Source organism: Atractosteus spatula, chromosome 7 (genome assembly GCF_055471065.1).
Source record: "Atractosteus spatula isolate fAtrSpa1 chromosome 7, fAtrSpa1.hap1, whole genome shotgun sequence".
Lineage (NCBI taxonomy): Eukaryota > Metazoa > Chordata > Actinopteri > Semionotiformes > Lepisosteidae > Atractosteus > Atractosteus spatula.
In genome coordinates, this window is record NC_142712.1 from 55897236 (window position 1) to 55918402 (window position 21167).

A 21167-nucleotide genomic window follows, 5' to 3' on the forward strand; every position below is an offset into this window, starting at 1 on the left:
CTCCAAAACATCCTGCAGGGCGACAGATTGCCAGCTCCAACAGAACAGTGTATTAAGTCGCTGTACCCAAATCACAAGTCCCTGCCCATAAATCTGAAGAGCCGGGCCCTCTGGGAACACTGCAGTGGCTACACGAAAGGACATCTGATGACACACGAACTCCATCACTGAGCAAATAAAAAAGACATCACCTCGTAACAAGCCGGTGATAAAAGGTTCTTGGGCTTGGTGAAAATTAAGACTTTGTAACAAGGTCTGGGCTCCAAACTGACAACCATTTTCTTTGATATTTATCATCCCCTCTGTGCCATTGGCTATTATGCGTGAACTTGCTGTCCTATGGCAGGCTCGAATTTATGGGTGCTCCATTATTAGGAGATTGCAGCAAAAGAGGGGGAGCGCTATGGTTTTCTGAGGACGTTACGATCGCCTCCTACATTATGCTGCTTGACAGGTTTGTCATCCTCCTGCACTGATGTGCTCTGTAGAGTGCTCTGATATCATTAGCTTCATTGCTCCTAATGTGTCTGCTCTCCTCAGTGGCCATGATGGGTCATATATTGTGCAAATAGGTGGACAGGAGCTGAGTGCCAAAGATTACTGCATAAGAACAACTGGGCTTTGTTGTAGAGCACATGAGAAAGGACAGACTTATTCATCATTAACAGGATTCTGCTTTTATGTACTGGATCAGATGTGCACAGATGTGTAAAAATATCCTGAAAAATATTCCCTAAAACACACTTTTAAGGAAGCAAAGAGTTAAAAAAAACAAAGTTTACTTTTATTATGAGTGTTAAATCTCTTTGACCTTCATCTACTGTCTTGTTTTCATTTTCATTTTAAAGATCATGTTTTATCCACACACATTACTGTATATAAATACTGTTTCTTCCACTACAATAATACTAATAATCAAAGGAACGGCGATGATGTGACAATGAAAATCCAGCTACTGTAGCTTATTGCTGACTTTCAGAAATGCTTCATACATCACTGCGCATTTCAGGTTTAATGTGTGCCTTCAGTAAAAATGCAAGTCTTGCACTAAAACTGGAAAATTATTTAAATTATAATTACTTCCTCTAAAAGTAATTTGATATTAGCTGTTGTCAATTGAGTTTTTTTTTACAAAGAACATTCACCTTTTTGGACACTCCATGGAATAGTTATTTTTAAAATGTTATGATCCGTTGCTGGGCAAATGTCCCCTTTCATTTTTTATGGTTTATTTTTTCTGAAAAGGAAGCATGTCGTCGTTGTAATTTAAACCTGCGTCTGTCCTAATGGGAGACAACAGGTTAACTGCTTTGACATTTTACCACTTAGCTGCCAGTATTTAAAAGCAGTGTCAGTGTGAGGTCTTGTCAAAAACAAGTCTGTGACCTTCAGTAACTTCATATTTTCATATTAACATCAGCCTTTGTTTCCGGCATGAACCCTGCTACGCCAGTAAGAACTAATGGCAGCTTTCTCAATCTACGCCAGCTCCCATTGCCCAGTCTGACAGTAGGATACATCTGGGCTAGATAACAATTACCATCATCAAAACTGAGAGGAATGCCTCAGCAGGACTTTCAGCGTAGTTCCCTGTTTTTTAAATACCAACAAAATGCACACATTAATATATATACACATAGTTAATTCAAAATCTGAAATCTTCATGATACAGTCATTTTTTTACTCTTCCTAATTTAACACTATGTGCCACAAACGTACAAAGTATGAGAAATTTCTCTGAATGATTAGAATATTCTTTAATCAGCAATGGGGGTATACATGCAGCTTTTAAAGTTTTGGACATCTCCACAGCAGCTGAACAGTGCTTAATTAAATGTGTCATAGATTAAATATTGAAATACCTGGATGGAGATACTGTAGCTTAATGCAACATTTTCCCCTCAACTACCCGTCTTTCTGATTTCACTGCTTGTACTGATCTCAGTCGTATGGGACAGTGTACATCCAGCAGTGGAAGCTGTTTCCTAACCAGTTCATTCTCATTTAAAAACTGATACTTCATGTCTGAATTTAACCTGTGTCTGTCAGATCATTACCTCTATAAGCTCAGGCTCCATACTGCAGCTACAGCATGCAGCTGTGCTGGTTAAGTTATTTATAATTTGGCCTTCTTGAGCTTTTCGGTGAGCAGTCAGCCTAAATCTGATACACACAACCAGCTAGGTCTGACGAACAGCCTGGTCATGAACATAATGCAGTCAGTATGACCCGATGGGTTCGCTGGAAGGGCAGTGACGATGGGACTGGTGGACAGGAGTCTGAAGGAAACTATTTATTCGTCCCCAGTGAGAGCAGGTGATATGTTTGTCCCAGATGACAGAAGATGTGGTGGAGTTGGGATTTGTCTTTCTCCTCAACACTTATGAACTTTATATGCAATTATACAACTGCATGTTACAAACAATAATTGCCTAATTACGCACTTCAAAATAATAAATAAAAACATTATTACAGCTTTTCAGTTTTTAAGACAAAAGACAATAGGCAATATGTTTTCAATGATTTAGTCTTAGAATGAGTATGATGTTGACTCAAGGTGCTTATAAGTCTCCTTTTTATTTCATTCTTTTATATTAAACAGCTGTGAAATAATAATTTAGGTTTCAAGCTCTAAAATATGAAAAAAAACCTCATTTAAGCACATATCAAAGGTTACAAAAGAGAGGTCATTCAGCTATATATAAATACAAATATAAATAATTGTATTCATGTTTCTAGTTACCCTACTGGCCTAGTAAATAACATGATTAGTCAATAAATAAATAGCAGTTTGATGATTGGATTTTAAAAGTGTTAATACCCATATCTGACACATAAAACAAATTTTGTCATGTAATTATTTGTTTTAATACTCATTCCTGATATAGCCTGCTGTCATCCTTCTTTCTTAATATTTATTTAAGTTATTAATGGTTTTTATGCCCGCACTCATGAAATGCATTTATTGGCCTCTATATCGTCCAAACCATATTTGTTGTGGTTGATTGGGTCCAGAGAGTCGATTATTTCAGAGCTTAGATAAAGAATACTAATCGACTGGCTCTGAATGAGGTGAGGCTAGAGTGAAAATGTTTAAGGTACTATAAGGCTAATTGAAGCAGTCAGCTAGTGTAAGCTGTGCACTCTATACAAGGTCTGGTGTTGCAACACACTTTCTAAAATCACTGTCACTGCCACAGTATTAAACAGGGCTAATATCTTTATTGTGATACAATACTATACTTTATTGTTCTTCAAACTGTAGTCAGTACTTGTGCACAGTATATTCTCCTGCATAACTTCCCATCACATTTACATATATGTGCTGGTGCTAAAGTATCACCTAGAATCTTTGCAAATCAATTACTTTCTTTCTTAAAGACATGTGAGGATTTTAGTTATTATGTATAAATACTGAATGTGTGATACATTGGCTAAAGGCTAATAAAAAGTAACCCCAGGTGTTGGATATGTTCTGATTGGAGATAAGTCACATAAAATATCAAAACACCCATTTTTCCCAAAGAAAAGGATAATGTGAAATTCAAAGAGACATTCAGTAAAGAAGTATAGTGTGGTGCTTATATACTTTGTTTTTCTATAACTTTTAATATAAAGAACTGTTTTTTATTATATTATTAATAATAATAATATTAATCAGCCCCAAAAGTCACCCACAGTAGTAAATCTTTTTTAAAGGTTTTAAAGAGTTGAGGTGAGTGTACTGGATGAGCCCTATAATAAGAGCCTCTCAAAATAAGCCATGCCTTGATCCCCGGCATTTTTGACATGGTGTGAATTGTCAGGATTTGGCAAAGCTTGTTTTTGAGGAGCAAAAGGAAGTGAAGACATCAAGTCCAGCGGAATGATTTGTGAGTGCAGGGCATGGGTGCACGACGGCTGTGAGCACACAGCTGCAGAAATAGGTCAGGTGCTTGTTACATAATGAGCCATGCTAAATGAGAGTCCAGACCTCCCTTCAAAAACACTGCAGCAGGAATAAGGAGGAGATTAGTTAGGAGAATCAGTTAGGTTTATCAAGCATGGAGGTTTTGCATAAATTCAAAATCTGTCGGTCATTATTTAGAATTTCTTTTTCTCCAGTAAAACTGCCTTTTTTTCTTCTTTATAACTCCTGCAATTTGGAAAGGCTCTAATTTTCACAGTTATTTTCTTCCGGTTGCAAACCATTGGGAGATGGTTATTTCTATACTGTGAGCTCCTGATCCAGACTGCAGGACTGGGTCACATTCCTCTCATATGCTCTCCAGGTTTCTGGCCCATCATGGGGGTTGCTGGACCATAGCAAGTCTGTTGGCACTAGCTGAGAACACGGCACCCTCAGAGTGTTGGGCCAATGGCACGGTACACGCTAGGACATGGCCACATGTCCTGCTCTGTACTGAGAAGAGGGATGTGCAAGATTAATCACTCCAATTCCTTTGGTTTGTTTATAATGTAACCTTGATTGAAGAAGGGCCTTTGAGATAGAGATATGTTTTATGGGAAACCTGGGTGGGAGTCATGTAGGAAATGGTCTTCAATACTAATTAAGCCAAAGTACATTCAGTAGAATTGGGTTTTGACTACAAAGTCAAGAAGTCTCCACTCATCCTGGAACCTCTAAAGTTCACATCTCATCAGAGTAAAACTGAACAGGGTTAAATGTATGAAATGTTTGTGATTTCTCTTTTGTTCCAATCATACTGCATGTTATCTGCACATCAGATTTTTCTTACAAATGGGGTTTGTTTTTTATTGACCTGCCTTAAAGCAGGGAAATGTCATCTATTGGCATCAACCAGGTTGAAGGGATAGATATCTTAGTTTACTGATGGATCAGAACAAATGCCTCTAGCATTATTTTTTATGGAATCTCATCCTTTATCTAGAACCCACAGCTCTGAAGTCCCATGCTATTGCGTGCAAAAGATCTTTTTTTCTAACACCTCACACAAAACACTTGTTTGGTCAATCTTCATTCATCAAAGAAAGCAGCACAGATCTTCAATGGCATAAATGTCTGCTCAGGGAATACAGTATCAGTGCAAATTAGCTTACTGGCTAAACTGAAAATACACTTATGTTATTATTGAATGTGTCCGTCATAAATAAAACATGAAGATTATGGGCAAAGCTGGCAGAGAATACGATCTCATGATGATGTAAATGGATAGGATTATTGTTTAAAATACACAACATTTTACAGACTGAAGACTTAAAATGGACAAAGCATTATGAAGGCAATTAGAGCGTGCCAGGCTTTCTCCTTCTCCCATTATTCAAAGAAAGGTCTCACCCATCCGGGCCCCTCTATTAGGTGAATCCGTTGGCATAAATCTGTGAAGCCAATGGAAAGTTTAAGATAAGGATCCGCTGAGGCGAGGACAAACAGCTGCCGAGAATCTGGTGAGGGAAATTAAACCAATTGAGGAAGTCACTATTTTTCTAGGCCCGATGTGAGTTATAGGCCAAGACAGGGGTGTATATTTTTGTTAGGATGGAGAAGGGAGTTGAAACGAGCGAATATTGCTGAAAGAGCGCCGCTCGCATTCAGGCCGAGACAAAAGCTGGAAATGAAATAACTTCCTCTCCTCAGGAAAACACAGCAGCTCCTGACAGAATAATAGCGGTCGAGGAGAGAGAGTACCCTACAGTAATAGGGCCACAAACACAGGAAACGGTCCAGCCGCCTTCTCGGGTTGTTAAAAAACACACACACACACTCACACTCTCCAGCACACCGTCGCAAACATGGTGGGCTCAATGTCCTTGGAAAGGCGGGACATTTATCTTTCAGTCGGTGATAAACAATTCATCTCCGACCTTCATACATATTCAATGAGACCCCCTTAACCAAAAAAAACTTGGAAAATATACACTGGCCAGCACTTTTGCCTTTATTTTTGAGACTGCGTTAAGGGCACGGAGTGCAATTCCTTTTGCTTTGTTCTGACTGAATTTTGTTTTCTCCCCAATAATAAATAATTTTTCAGTTGAGTTTAAAGGGTGACACTACGCACATGTGGCACCTAGGCACCAGACAGAGCCCAGACAGCTAGTACATCATAAGAAAAATCCTGCGCTCATCTCACTCAGTAAGCACAACCTAAAGCACACAGATGCAACTTACTGTAAATCTAACCTGTATGAAAGAACAATTTAATCTGACCAGACCAAAATATCTTCTTTGCTTTCAGACTTGAAGAAATCAATCTCAAAGATAAAATCTGGTTGAATGCAAAATAAGAAAATACTGTATCTTAATTCTCAGATAGCCATATATATAATATGTAACATCCCTTATAAAGTAATGTAGTTTGGTTGGCTACCAAAAACACAAACTAAAAAATCTATTTAAAAACATTAAAAACCGCATATATAAAAATACTGCTATGACAATAATTTATATAAAATAATACCTTCAAAATACAGTATGATTAAATATCCTCAGACTAAACATGTTAGAAATGCTTTTGTATGTAGACTAAATATGAACTTCTCAACTTCCACAATGCTATTGTGAACTTGCAATGTGATGCAAGAAGCTTGTACAGAAATAAAGAAAAATCTGCTTAATTTCCATCAAGCCATTTTATGAAAACACAAATTCTCAGAAGTTTAGGTGAGGAAACAAGATGGTATTCAGTAGTTATTCAAGCAGTTCTACATCATACAGAAGTAGGGACAGAATTATTAATGTAGTGCCCATCCAGAGTGAGAAGAGTGTCAAAACTGGAGAATGTAGCTATAAAACAATTGGTTTAAGTTATATTATTTGTAAGGTTATAGAAATTTATATAACTATTACAATTATTTTTAATAGTTATATAAATTCTATATCAATTATAGATAATTATTATAATTAAATTAGAGGACCACCTACTGTATATGGAAATCAGATACAAGAGAATAGTCAACATGGATATAGAAAAGCTAACTCTTGCTTAACCAACATTTTAGAATTTTGTGAACAAGCAGCATCAATAATTGATGTGCGCAGAGTGCATGATATGTCATATTTAGATTTTCAGAAGGCTTTAGATACATTTCCTCATAAAAGATTAATTCTGAAATTACAAGCATAAGGAATTCAGGGAAACATGTGATTTGATTGAGAATTGGTTAATAAATATAAAACAGAGTACCAATAAGGGGTGAATGTAATTAGAGGAATACCTTCAGGATTTGTATTAGGACCACTGCTGCTCCTAATTTATATCAATGATCAAGATTCTGGTATAGTTATCACTTTAGTCAAATTTACAGATAAATATCAAATTTGGAGGACTGGGAAACACCATAAAAGCAGCAAATGAAAATAAAAAAGATTTAAATGAAATTCAAGACTGCACAAACATCTGACAGATGACATACTGTATAATGATGACATTTAATGTAGACAACTGTCAGGATTTTGCACACAGGTAGTCAATAACAAACTATGAAAATGTGAAACTGATACCATAAAAGGAGCTACAGTACTTTATGAAAAAGACATATGTTACATCTTCAAGCCAAGCAAGCAACAACCAATTAAAAATCAAACCAAATTTTAGGATACATGGTTGAAAGCATGGAATTCTAATCAAGGGATGTTCAGCTCAAGTTGTATAATGCGAGGGTTGTGGCAGTGTGGAACAAGACACCCAGCCATGTACTGTACATTAGTTAAGGCTGGTACCCTGAATTCTTTCAAGAAGCAGATGCAGGATAATGTACAGTATGTCCCCATGTTGCATGTGTTATAATTTTCTTGTCAGATGAGGCTGCAACATTCATGCCATTTATTTAAAACCAATGTTTTGCACATTGCCTGTTGTCTCTGTCTTTCTTTTCTTATACAAATGTATTTTTGTTTTTTGTATTACTTACCATCTGAGAGCTAAATAGCATTTCTTATACCATATATCTTTGCACCAGTATAATGACAATAAACTTGAACTTGAACTTAATATCCTAGGAAACAGTCAACCACAGTGATGGACAATCAGAGGATAGGAAATAGTATATTTAGATGTAAGCTTTTAACAAAGTTGCTCATGAAAGATCAGTTTGCTACTATCTTATAACGGGTCAGGAGGGCTGAATGACTTCCTCTTATTTGCAACTGTTTTTGTGTACCTAAGTGCGAATAACAAAAGGCTGGTGTGCTATGAAGTAACAAGCATGGCATCAGGTGTACAAACTCCAATTTATGTTCCTACAGTTTTTGGAGTTTATTGAGGGACACTTACAGCTTTTGTCTTCACTTACCTTTTCACATGTTGTTGGCTTTGGGAAAGTACCACAGACAACTCTTCACTCTGGGCATTTTTCTTTTAGAAACAGAATTCCTGTTACCCCAGCTGCCAGGGGGATACCAGCATTGTTGTTTAAAGACACCCGAGCAATCACTTTGCTTCTGTGATAGAGCTCATTGTCTGACTTAACCATTTGACCGACACTAAGAATAGTAGCATAACAAGGAAATAAAAAATAACAGCAAAACAAAGCTAATGCGATATTAATTATCCGGGCGGTTAGATTACTAATAACATAAAGAAAAATACTCCATTCTATTATTATCCAAGTTATTTATTTTGTCTATTGGCCCAGAGAGTGTGCTTGGCTGTGACTGAATATAAAACAATAGCAAGATCCTACTGGGATTATTTGATGGAGGAAAATATGTAAACATCTTTTCTTTTTCCCTGAGAATCGAGTCGTCGGAGATAAAAGACAATATTTGACAAATACAATTACACAATGTCTTCTTTATTAATGTCCAGATGACATAAAGTACAGTAAGTTAACACTGAAACACTACCAACTCAATGTGAACATTTGTTCATCCCACAGGGGGGACTACTGAGCCTAAACCAAAATGAATGATGAGCTTCATAGTAAAAAAAACATTTAAAGCTCTTAAAAGAATCCTGGAAATAGCAGGAGCTTTGGGTGTGGCTTTCACTTAGGTATTCCATCATGCTTCTCAACATTCTCTCCTTTCGAACTTTTATGGAAGTCATCCGCAGGAAGTCATACCTATTTTGTATGCAGCACATACAAAACAGGTATTGTTTCAGAAGAGTTAATCAAAGTCAAAGGTGGTGTAAACAAATTAGAGTAGTTAGGGAATGTCAGAAAAAAATGCTCCACGCACATAAAAAAGCTATTCACCTCTGCATTAACTGAAATGAGGGAAAAGCAGCATTGCAGGATACTGGCCCTGTGGCTTTCGTGTAAAACTGCAGGGATGCCGTTCCCTAAAATGATCCCAGTTTTTATTTTCCTAAAGGTTTTGGGAAGAATTAGCGAGAGTCATCGGATCTCAGGGAACTTCATGCAGAAATTATACACATTCATTTTTTTCCTATATAATTTGCAACGATTTTTATCCCAGCTATTAGACTTTATGCAAGAGGTTGCTATAAACCCTGTTGATTAATAGACTATCCCCTTTTAGTTCTTTTTTTCATTTCTTTCTTTATTATTATGCAGTTTAAAATTGCCTTCTACTAAATTCACTTTAAAAAAGACGAGGCTGCCATTAGGCCTTTATGTCATCAAGAAATTATAACCAAAAAAAAAGCTTGCAGAGTAAGCAATTTTAGTGATTGCCCAACCCATCCATCTTTTTAATGAGCTTTGTTTATAACCTCACGCCATCTTCCCTATCACCTTCCTTATTTACATTTCTTGGCCCCTTTAATTAAGAAAAGAAACAGGTCTGAAAAGAAAAAAAGAAAAAAAATAGATATACATATGTGTATAACAATATGACCTGATTAATTTAGCTAGCGGGAGGTTAGTGACTGGTGTGGCCATTATAACACATAACTGCAGTTTGTGGAAGGAAATCAGGAAGAGAGAATTTTCTCTTACTCTTCAGAGGCAGAGAAAATAGTTACATTTGCCGCGACAGAAGACCCCTCCTCATTTTGTTTTATTTGACTGTCTTTTCTTTAACCTTTCCTCCCCACCATCGAAGCAAAGGCCTTCAAAGTTAGGTCCCTATTAGGCAAATAAGGCCTGATAAATCTTCAGCACCTCTTTAATGAGGACTCCTGAGCAGTGTCATGTTAATTTAAAAAGGTTAACCAAGATGTGAATTGTTATCTCCACTCATTTTTATTGCGCTAATTTCTCTTCATAGCTTCAGGTTTTGTGATGTAGTGGACTTTATGGAGAAAAAAAAATGCTACATGTCTAGCACTCTGTTCAGTGCTGGCTTCTATCTGCTATTTAGTGTTTGTATTCTCCTGCACTGAGAGAAAAAATGTAAAAAATATGTGTGAGGTAAATTTTTGGTATTGAGGTATCTTCCTTTAAGCCACTAATGTGTGTAATAAAATAGTGTATGTTTTACACTTCAGGCAAAGTTTACATTTATATTAAATAAAAATACCAATTAAATTATTTACAGGTTAAATAAAGTCTTAGTCTAATTTTAGAATATATGCAGGAACACAATACAAAATGTTAGGCTAAACATTACACAGGTATTTAAGAAATAGAATTTAACAACAAAATCTTCCATGTTTTTTTTTTCTGTTAATAGCTGGTATTCATATTGCATTAAAAATTATTATAAAAATAAAAAAAACCTACAGTACATATCACATTAATGCATGTCTTCTTACCACAGGGTGTAACTTTAAAAGTTTCCTTCCTTATTGGTTGTAAAATAATTCATTACCTCAGTGCTAATTGGTACAGAGATTTGCTGACAGCATGTTTGATTACAACATTGCAAATTTCATATTAAATTTAATTCTATCCCTCTATGGTTCCCGAGTATTGAATAATACAGGTTAGGAGTTTTTTTAAAAGATTTATTGCAAAATGTAAAAATACAGTTAAATGAAAAATGCACAATGTTGGAGTGGATACTGTAGAACATGGTTTATTCCATTTCATTATGTTTTATTTCTAAAGAGCCTAATTTATGGGCATAAACATTTTGTTCTCCACTTGTAGTTTTTTTTTTAAATTAAGCTGCTGTTTAGATCCAAGCACAAAGAAACAGGATATCCTGGCATCATATCAAAGACATCTAGATGCTTACACTGCTGTCCTGTGACTGTGTCTGCTACAGATTTCTCAATGTGTCAAGACTGGCTTAAAACAGACTCTCTGATAAACAACAACCAAAAAGATGGAAAAGCAAAGATGCTTTTCAGCTATTCATGACAACTAATACTTAGAGCATGTATGTATATGAAGCTTAAGTTTCTGGCAATTTGGAAAAAAAAAGATATAGCTCACTAGCCGAGCCGCAGACTTCTTACACAATCTAAGGAAAATAATTATTTTAATTATATAAAATGCCTATATTACATTCTAGTCTGATAAGCAAGAAAAAAAAAATTCCACCGACACCTTTTGAGAGCAGGAAATGTTATGTGGTGGTTTTTTCCCCCTACTTAATGGAAATCCACCACTGAATGTTGGACTTGGAATTTGATTAGTAGTTTTTGGTTTGTGTTCACATTTTAATTCAATCTGAAACTAGAAATTGAATTCTGAATCAATGTTAGCTATCCTGTTTTGCACAGAAACCCAAAGGTCTAAAAACTGCAAACCTTTCTCGAGCCTATATTATTTTAACGGAACTCATTTACAAATACGAATTGAAATTTTTAGATTAATAAACTAAATAATGTTTAATTATGCAATAATGTTTTGAAATTTGTATTTAATATACCATCCCTAAGAAAATAAAACACTGTAAAAGCCTGCATTGGTTGGTCTATAAATTATCATTATGAAGATCAAGGTAGTCTTTTCAAGTTAACCATCAATGACTTTGTTAACACAGAGATATAAATTACAGCTTTCAATAGAGACACACTTTAACAACACAGGTTTGGCAATTAGTTTATTGATTGTAGAGAGATTGTCCTTTTAATTCTTTAGTAGGTTTCCTTGCATGGCTTAATTAACTCAATGTTCCTTGGAATCAATAGAGGCTTCCCACAAAATTTATTAAAGAAACTTTCCTTTTCCTGTTTTTTATATAACACACCTCGGATTTGAAACTCCTACTGATGTAAATAGTTGGTTCCCATGAGTGGTTATATTCACATTTAATTATTTGGGAAAGTTTCAAAACATGTGAAATGTGTCTGAGAGATTTAATTTACTAGATTTGTTTTCCCAGGAATGCTCAACTGAGTTACCACTTTGCTTTCTCAGGTCCCAATGAGGTCCTTTCTGCCTTTTTACGTAAGCAATGCTATTGGGTTCACAAACTTTGGTGTAAGTTGACAATGCAGCTTTGTTGGCATCAACGTATTAGAATGCTTTGAAATGAAGCAGGCCATGCCAGGTCTTCAGTGGGCATTTACTGTATTATCTCACAAAGATGATACAAAGTTTAAAGACTTCCAACCCTTTTCCCTTGAAACGTGACATATTCTACATATGGAACTGATGGTACTTGTACAACAGTCCTGTGGCTGATGCTACATGCAGTACAGCATAGTTTGTTTTACAGTACATTCTATTATAAACTGCTCAGTGTTTGCTGTTTACAAGATATCTTACAGCTTAGGTAACAAGACCAGTCATCAAAATGCTCTTTAATCTTCCCTTCACCTCTCTGATATAGAGATAGGACGTTGAGGTCTCTATAGTCTTTGTGCGTAATCTTTAAAAGCTGTTTTCAATCAAGCAAATGATTCCTCCTTTGCAATATGCTAATGCAGGCTGATTTATCCTCGTTGTAAAAGTTAATTACCGTATGTTTGTGAGGCCCATAAGATGATGTATTTAATGTTTATAACTTGGATTATTAAAATGTCCTGACTCGATTACAGGGGGTTCTTCTTCCAACCCTACAACTAATTGTAGCTTTAAATCAAACCACCCTTTTGCCTTAGGAACCAGCACCAAGGATAGGATGGCATCAGTTTTAATTAACTTCACCTTTGTTTTTTGGCTCATTTGAAGTGGATGTTAGTTGTAAAAAATGAGCAATGTCATTGTATTTTCCATATTTTTAACAATTTTCATTAGCAGTGCCGTACTACTATACTTTTAGGTGCTATCATTCTGTCTCGTCTGTCTGCCTTGGAATAAACCTTCAAACCATTAAGAATAAAGAAAACACAATGTTGGCACTCTGCTGTTGCTGGATATTGTAATTTCTGTTGGGGAAATTATTTTCTTATTAACAATGAATCAACTACAAAACCTTTACAGGTGACACTACATGCAAAAACTGTTGTGTTTCATAGGCATTGACAAAGGCACCAATTCTTATAAAATAAATGGTGGCATTTCAATTACAGACAATACAAATATTCCATGAAAAGACTGATATGTTATTTCAATTGTAGCAACATGTTACTGCGTACAGTAGTTGAGTAGCCTATGAGGCAGTTTTAGCAGTGTACTGAGTCCTGTCGAAGTCCTGTTTAATGTATGTCAACCTCCTATCAACAGAAATTATATCATTGTCTTTCACTTCTTCTGTACATTTATGCAGTTTGACTGTCCCCTAAAAAGACAAATGTGCCAGTAAAAAAAATAAGACTGAAAATCAAGTGGTATCATAACAGCCATCTTTATTTGCGTGAGAGAATCGGACTCAAGGAAAGGAGTATACCAAATCGCATATGAACTTTTTGATAAGGCTGACATGAAAAGAAAAGAAACTAAAATCTCTTTCGATGCACCAGCCTGTAGAAACACAAAAGAAAAAGATATGGATCTGGGAAACACTGAAAAGGTCTGTATAATCTTCTCTGCATCTCAATCTGTCAAAAGTAAGGGGCCTTGTGTGAATAATTTTTAGTGACTGTATCTCCACATTCACTGCCTTCTGTTTATCCTTTTGTTACAGTTGTGGCTCTAAGTTTAATTGTTCGTAGTGTTTATGGAAGAAGGGGGCGATCTTTTTTCAGGGATGTCTGACCTGTAAGGGTTATCGTTTCCAAATATGCAGTTTCCCTCTTCCCGCTACTCAATTGTCTGGTAATCTCCAGTGCTGGGCTTCAATTGTGAGAAAGCATATCCATTACAGAAATACTTCTTGTAACAGCCTGACCCAGTGCTGCAGTTCTCATAAGAAGAAAAGGGGTTAATAGACTTCCAGAAACAGTCCCAGTAGGAAGGAAAACGAACACATTTATTCTGCAAGGTAAGAAACCCATTTGGCAGACGTGGTATATTTTTCAAAAGGCTATTGAAAGGATCCATGTTTTCTTAATTCATTACCTGTTTCTTTTTTCCCTCTCTAATGCAGGAGTCTGATTAAGATTTGCTATTAAATCTCATCTGTTGCACAGGAACTGAAATGCAATGGATTCCCAGGAAAATAATATAAAAAGTTTCAAGTGGGCATTGAGATGCTAGGTGCAATGTTTCCACAGACTGGTTATCTGCTTGGAAAAATGTTCCATTCGTGGCTGACAGGGAAAAATAAAACACTCCTACTTGTTTTGTTATTATTACAGAGCCCAGCTATTTTAAAATGGACAACTCTGACATGGCGATAATACTTTATGTATACGACCAGCTACTGAAAAGTGATTCATAAAAAACAGCAACCTTAGCTGGTGTAACTTGGCACACCCCTTGGCCTGGACCAAGCTCTCAGAGCTATCAGAAGCCTGATATATATGCTATGGGTACAAACAACACTGGGAAAACTGGAAAATGTCCCTGTTTTTCTAGGAGCTTATTTTAAAATGGGTGTAGAGATTAATGCTATTGTTTCAGGACTCAAGAGCTGCCTAAATTCTCCAAATGGACTTTTACATTAGTTCTAACAGAAGAATGAAAAGCCAACGGTAAGTGGAAAAACAGAAAAAAGGTCAAAGGTCTCATTTAGTTAAAAGTGTGGCTTTTAAGGATAGAGAAATACAGTAGATTATATGGACAACTTTGATGGGTAAAGCAGTTATGAGCCAGATAAAATACCTTACTCAGCCTCCCTGTTTTAAGAACCTTAACAAAATGATATCATCTGTGTAAAACAGTGACCCTTTTAGGAGTTTTACTTTCCCTGTTGCTGCGTTTGATGACTACTATAAAACCTGGAAATCTCTTAAACTGGAGTGGAATAAAGCAATATAAAAAGCTACACAATGAAGCATAGAAACTAATTCTAGGCCAATTACCAGAGAGTAGTATTCCAAATGAACACTAACTTAAAAAACATCCTGGCAGCCCAATTTAAGTTGAAACTGGATTGTGCTACTGCCTACATAAAAATGCAAATTGAATGATCGGAAAGCCCTTATAACAAAGAGCAGGAACAGTTCCCCATATTCTGCACACACCACTTGATTTGACGAAGTACATCAACAGTATATTTATAGTTTACTACATTTTGCTTTGGGGCTTCTATTGCAAGTGCTCGTCTGACAGCGCTGATTAATGCCCAACTCTGAAGTCATATAATTTCATTATCTTAATAGTCAGCGGTTAACAAGGGAATTAAATAATCCTGTATAAATTGTGGCATGCCTCCTTTCAAGTACTCAAAAGCTTTTTTTTTGGCGTGTGTGTGTGCATGTGCATGTGTGTGTTGTGCATGTCTAAAACTTTGATTCCAGTGGATGTCTGAGGAGTTATAACTAGGGACAGGGACCCAGGTTTAATTCACATTAGAATTCGCCTGCAGCACTGCACCTCTGATCTAATCAAAATGAATTCGGGTCACACTTGCTCAACTCTTGACTCCAGCGCTGACCTATGCTGTATTCTTTGACATGTCCTGGATTTTTATTCTTTCCTTGACACAAACACTGTTGGATAACACTTTGGAGCAATAGGCTTCCCAAACGGTTCAGTGAATCCAAGGAGATGAATTTTTTTTTTGTTAGTTTCTGTTGCCATTTGCCTGACACTTTATTCTCGTTTGTTTAAATTCCAAAAGAGTCAAAATGTCACATTTATTATTTCCATGCTGCAGACAATAAACCATAGCTGGTAAACTGGTTAAGGGAAGGTGAGTTTGTAGCGGAGCTAGTTTGGACACGGTGACGTCATCGCCCTCTCTGCGCGGAGCAGGGACTTCAGCCGCCTGGGCTGGGGGAGGTCTCCTTTAGCTCACTCGGCTGGTTCCTGGTGCATTTCGCCAGAGATCCGGGTTCGCGCCCAGGTGTTGTGGGATGATCAGGCGGGGTGGAGTGGAGAGGGCACGAGCCCGCGCGGAACCGCAGCGGTCACAAGTGCTCTGCAGAAGAGAACACAAATTGAATTGCTAGTCAGATCAGAACCATGACTTTGTTAGCAGTCTGGCTTTTCTGCTCATGCTCCTTAAGACTTGGGACACACTCATACAGACCTTCTGAACCAGTAAAGCAATCTGTGTACATTAATATTACCAGATATTTCTTTAATGACCTGGCATTCCATATCAGCTGTAACAACATACAGTACCTGCAAGAATTGCTTCTGAAATCCCAGTAATTGATAAATCCCAGTTGGAATTCTTCATTTTGATCTGGAAGGCGATCTGTGTACTGTATTTGCTGCTACATGTTTTGCCGCTTTAAAAGTTTAGCACAAAACTTGTTTAAGGGCGTAATATAATCAAACCCATCCCAATCAAAAATGTTCTGCAGGTATTTGTAATATCCAGTAACTGACATATCACATTTTGTAACCTCAATTTGGAAAGTGCAGTCTTAGTGCTAACAAGCAATTCCAATTTAAATGTAGCGTAGAAGCATGATTTCACAATGTTTTGCACATGGGTGAGAGCCCGACAACCTAACCATGAGCCAAATATGAATGTAAATGTGTTGGAAACCCCCCACACTCACCTTACTTGGAGGGATGAGCCAGGGAGCTGCTGCCGGAGTGAAGATGGGGTGGAGGCAGGTGCACGAATGATGATGCTCTAGAGACGTGATATTTCGATATGCAGGAGAGTGGAAGTGGGTGAGATTGGGGTCTGACCTCCTCCCCAAATGTCATTCAAAACTCTTTCTTGGAAGGAGTTATTTGCTTCTTTGAATTCTTTCAAGTCTGGTTTTGCAAATCCTTTCTACACAAAGGATAATGATGAAGGTGGTAAGATCAGGGTAAAAATTCAGTACCTGAAGTCTGCAGCTTGCCTTATCAAATACAAACCTCACATGAAGATCATTCAGTGACACGCACACATTATGCTTAGTTTAACATGCAGTTTTATTTTCACTGCACCTTGATATTAGAACCTTAAAGAAAAATAGTGCAGTGAATTCTTTGTGATAATGATCATGTTACTGAGTTTCACTGTCCTACAGAAGTCACAGTGTCTGACTCAAGGATTTTATTTCCATATTCACTGTAATTCCCTGATTAATCTAATTATTTACTTAATTATTCTTAATCATTTTTAATCAGTCAACAAAAAAGATACAGTGTTTATTAGCACCTACAGGGCAGAGCTGATGAACACTGTGAGCAACTTGGTGGTGTTGTATGAAAATTTATTCCACATTTACTTACTCACTTTCTCACTGTAGATAATTCAGTATAATCACTATGAATATACTGTATTACATGCCATGAAGAAAGTTGCACACAAAGTTATTTTAATAGATAGAAAGATCTAGTCAAATATTTATAGATGTATTCAAGGTGTTTGCTATGTGACACCTATGTATCATTGTGCATTCTTTGAAACCATAAAAAGCATTTGTTTATGACCAGCCTTGATCTTGCTAATGAATAAATGTATTTCTTATGTAAAGCAGGCCTGTACAGAAGATAGATTGATGATCCATGCAATTTCAGAGAGCGCTGTTGGAACCCAATCAGACAATACGCTTTTAATAAGATGTTGCGTTGTTTTGCTTTTGATAGTTGGGTGAGAATGAAATGCAATTGCATTAAATTGGTCTTGTTGAAGCACTGGGAATGATTTAATATCTTGTTGATGTGGAACTGGCAATACCAATGTCATATGAAACCTTCGTTTCAGCAGAAGTTCCTCAAGAAAGTAAAGTTTCTTCACAGTCTATAAAAAGTCTTCCAACCTCCTAATAAACCAAACTGTCTAGCTAACATGCTACTGCTTAAGTAATTCATTGAGATGTACAGTACCTATGGAAAGGAGAGCAATTCAGAGAAAAGGTTATGAATTAGTAATTGCAAGATAATTTAGCAATTACCTAAGGAACATGATATTTTATAGTTTTTGTGCCGACATAAAAAAAGTTATTGGGCATGTGTAGTTTATCACTACACAACCATAATATGATTGTTGACAATGTTTAGAAAAATGTTACCAGGGGTTTACATACAGAATAACCCACTGGCAATGATGTGGTGGTTATGACTTAACCAGCAAGTAGCAAATGGCTTTCAGAAACTCTACCCTGCAGCCCCTGGTCAGCCATTCAGCAGCTATGATGTAATCTTTCAATGCTTGCTCCTACCTGAGAGAAAGCTATTCAGACTGATTTCCCCAGGTTAAGGTTATGTTAGGAAGGCAGTTACACGTGAAGGTTGGATGTCAGAGCACAAGTAGCTCATCCAAGGCCATTTACACATATGTCAGCAAGCATTTGTCATGCTTGGTAGTGTCATCTGCATCGCTAAAAACATTGTTGGCATACATTGGAGTGAGCTTGTGCATTGATACACAACAACAAGAGTGAGCCTTGCTTGCCATGCTAAGAGTCTGTGGCTATTCTCATACCATTTAGCGGTTTAAGGGATTAGAGTACATTGCATGTGATGTTGTTGTTAGATTTTTTCCCCATTGGATTAGACCACAAGCCAGTCTCCTCCCTGGCCAATAGGGTTGAGGGTCAAAGAGATTTGCGCTAGAGCTAACGAAGCTTTTCTGCTCAATCTAGGGGGATGTTTCCATTTTTTAAAAGAAAAATAAGGAAGCAGCTTGGTAAAAGACTCCATGGAAAATCTGTCTACATCTTTGTTTATTTTTAGAGAACATTAGCATGTCTAATGTTATTTAACAGGTGATGTCGATTTAAGTTATAAGAGTAAATACCAGCATATTATTTTAATCTGAGCTCTTTGCCATATCGGTGGCAGATTAAGCAGGATCTAAGAGCAGCCCTTAGTTAACATGAGCATATGGGCATGATCTTACTGCTTAACCCCTGAATGTGGTCTGCACAATGCATACAGAATGTCATGTGCCTCTCACAGTTTGCAGCATAAACACACTTTTTAACCTTTCTCACTAGCAAAATATAAAATGCACTAAGATGTAAAAGGTGGCTAATTCCGTTATGCTTATTGACAAATTACTGTCTGACTTTTTATAACACTACCAGATTTTTAAAAACATTTTCTATATTTTCTATGTTCTCAGATTGTGCATTTCTTGTTAAAAAAGGGGAACAGTTTAAGCTAGTATGTAATAATATTTTAAATCAAATATGAGTGTATTGTAAAGTCATTACAATTTAAAGTCATTGTATTGTATTTATAAATATACTTGGGGATTTTAAAAACTGAAAGGAAGGTGGCATAATTGTCTTCTGTCATGCCTGCAATGTGGAAATAGTTTCCAAATCAACTTTTTTTTTAAACTGGCAAACAGAATGAAACAGCTGGCAGGGGATTAGTGCCATGGCCTTCAACACAAAAGGTGGCCATGTTGTTAACCACAAAGCCATTAGGTTGATATTGCCAGGGAAATGGACTGACAAATCCCAGTGGTGTATGATTTATTTGGTGAGGTCTGTCTTGTGTGAGGATCAGTGTCTGATTGCACTTGTAGGCCCTACCAGGCACATCTGTCCTCTAATGATACTTCCCTTTTAGTTTGCAAGCTCAGAACCAGTCATTTTTCCTGCCACCTAAAGCAGTACAGAATTACTGAAGCTTTTTTGGTGCCCTTCAGTGAAATAGGTAGTTAGATGTAGCTAATACGAGCTGCTACCTCTATCTCATTCTCTTTCTCTCACTCTCTCTCCACCTCTCAGGAAAAGTTGCTCTTATTATTTTCATTGGGTGGCTCTCACTTAGCATTTTGCTTTGTCTGATAATTGACAGGCAAGATGACGCCTCAGAGGAGGGAAGATATTCATCATAAATAAATTATGGGGACAAAAGAAAGCACGGCATAAGCAGATTTATGTAAAAATATCTTTATTAGGGATGACAGGACCAGCGAAATGTCACTGTGGTGTTTTTAGAGAGCAACAGACAATATGGAATATTGGGAGAGATCCTGCAATGTTGAAGCAACACATCAGCTGACTGCTGTCATTATTTCTTTGTTATTAATTATTGCTAAAGATGTTTGCATTATGGCATTAAATCAATTCAATAAGTTCTTTAAGTGTGAGATGCAGGTTACTGCAACACTCCTAATAAGACACTGGTGCAGATCTGCATGCTGAGGGCATTACTGTGAACACAATATTTGCAATATTACAAATATTGTCAGGGTGGCCTGTGATATAAACTGTGAGCACACCAAAGCTTACTTTATGACCCCAGCAAAAACAGTGAAGATCAAGTTAAAAAAATCAATGCACTTCTTACTGGCAAAAATGTTTTGGCATTGCTGGTAACGTTGCCAGTAATAAATCAACAGGAGAAGATCAGAAATACTAACTGCCAACGATGATTAACGGCAAACGTTCTGACTTGCTGCCTGTTATTTTTTTGTGCATTCAGCAAGCTGCAACCCAGCCTGCTGAAGAGCACGGACAGCTGTTGACCGGGAGGCCATTAGCAGTAGCCTCTTGTTTCCTCAGCGCTTGAGTCGAGGAGCCCCTGCTCTGTGCTCCTCAAGAGACACACAGGCATGAGATAAGAAGATTACGAGAAAAGTCTGTCTTTAGTCCTTCTCCATCCCCTGTCAGACACAGCAAGTTAAATTACAGTGCAGGCTGCAAACATATTGATCATCCACTCAGTCCCTACAACCCAAGGGTTGTGAAGGACCATCCATGGGATAAATTGAGTAATCTCGGGGAAGTTTATTTGAGCCGCAAGGGGCTACTTTAGTTCAGCAACAAACGATCCTGAAAGCCTTAGCAGTAAAGCCGCCTGAGTAGAGCAATGTTTATCCACCTTAGGTCACCAGGAGGTAAAGGATGACAGACAGTGCAAGAAAGGCAGAAAATTACAACAGCACTTGGGGGGGTGTGGTGGTGATGACAGTATGTGTGTGTGTTTCTGTGTGTGTGTGTGTGGGGGGGGGGGGGGGGGGCTTGTTTTAACTATCTAGTTCCCAGAAATTACAATTGGAAAAT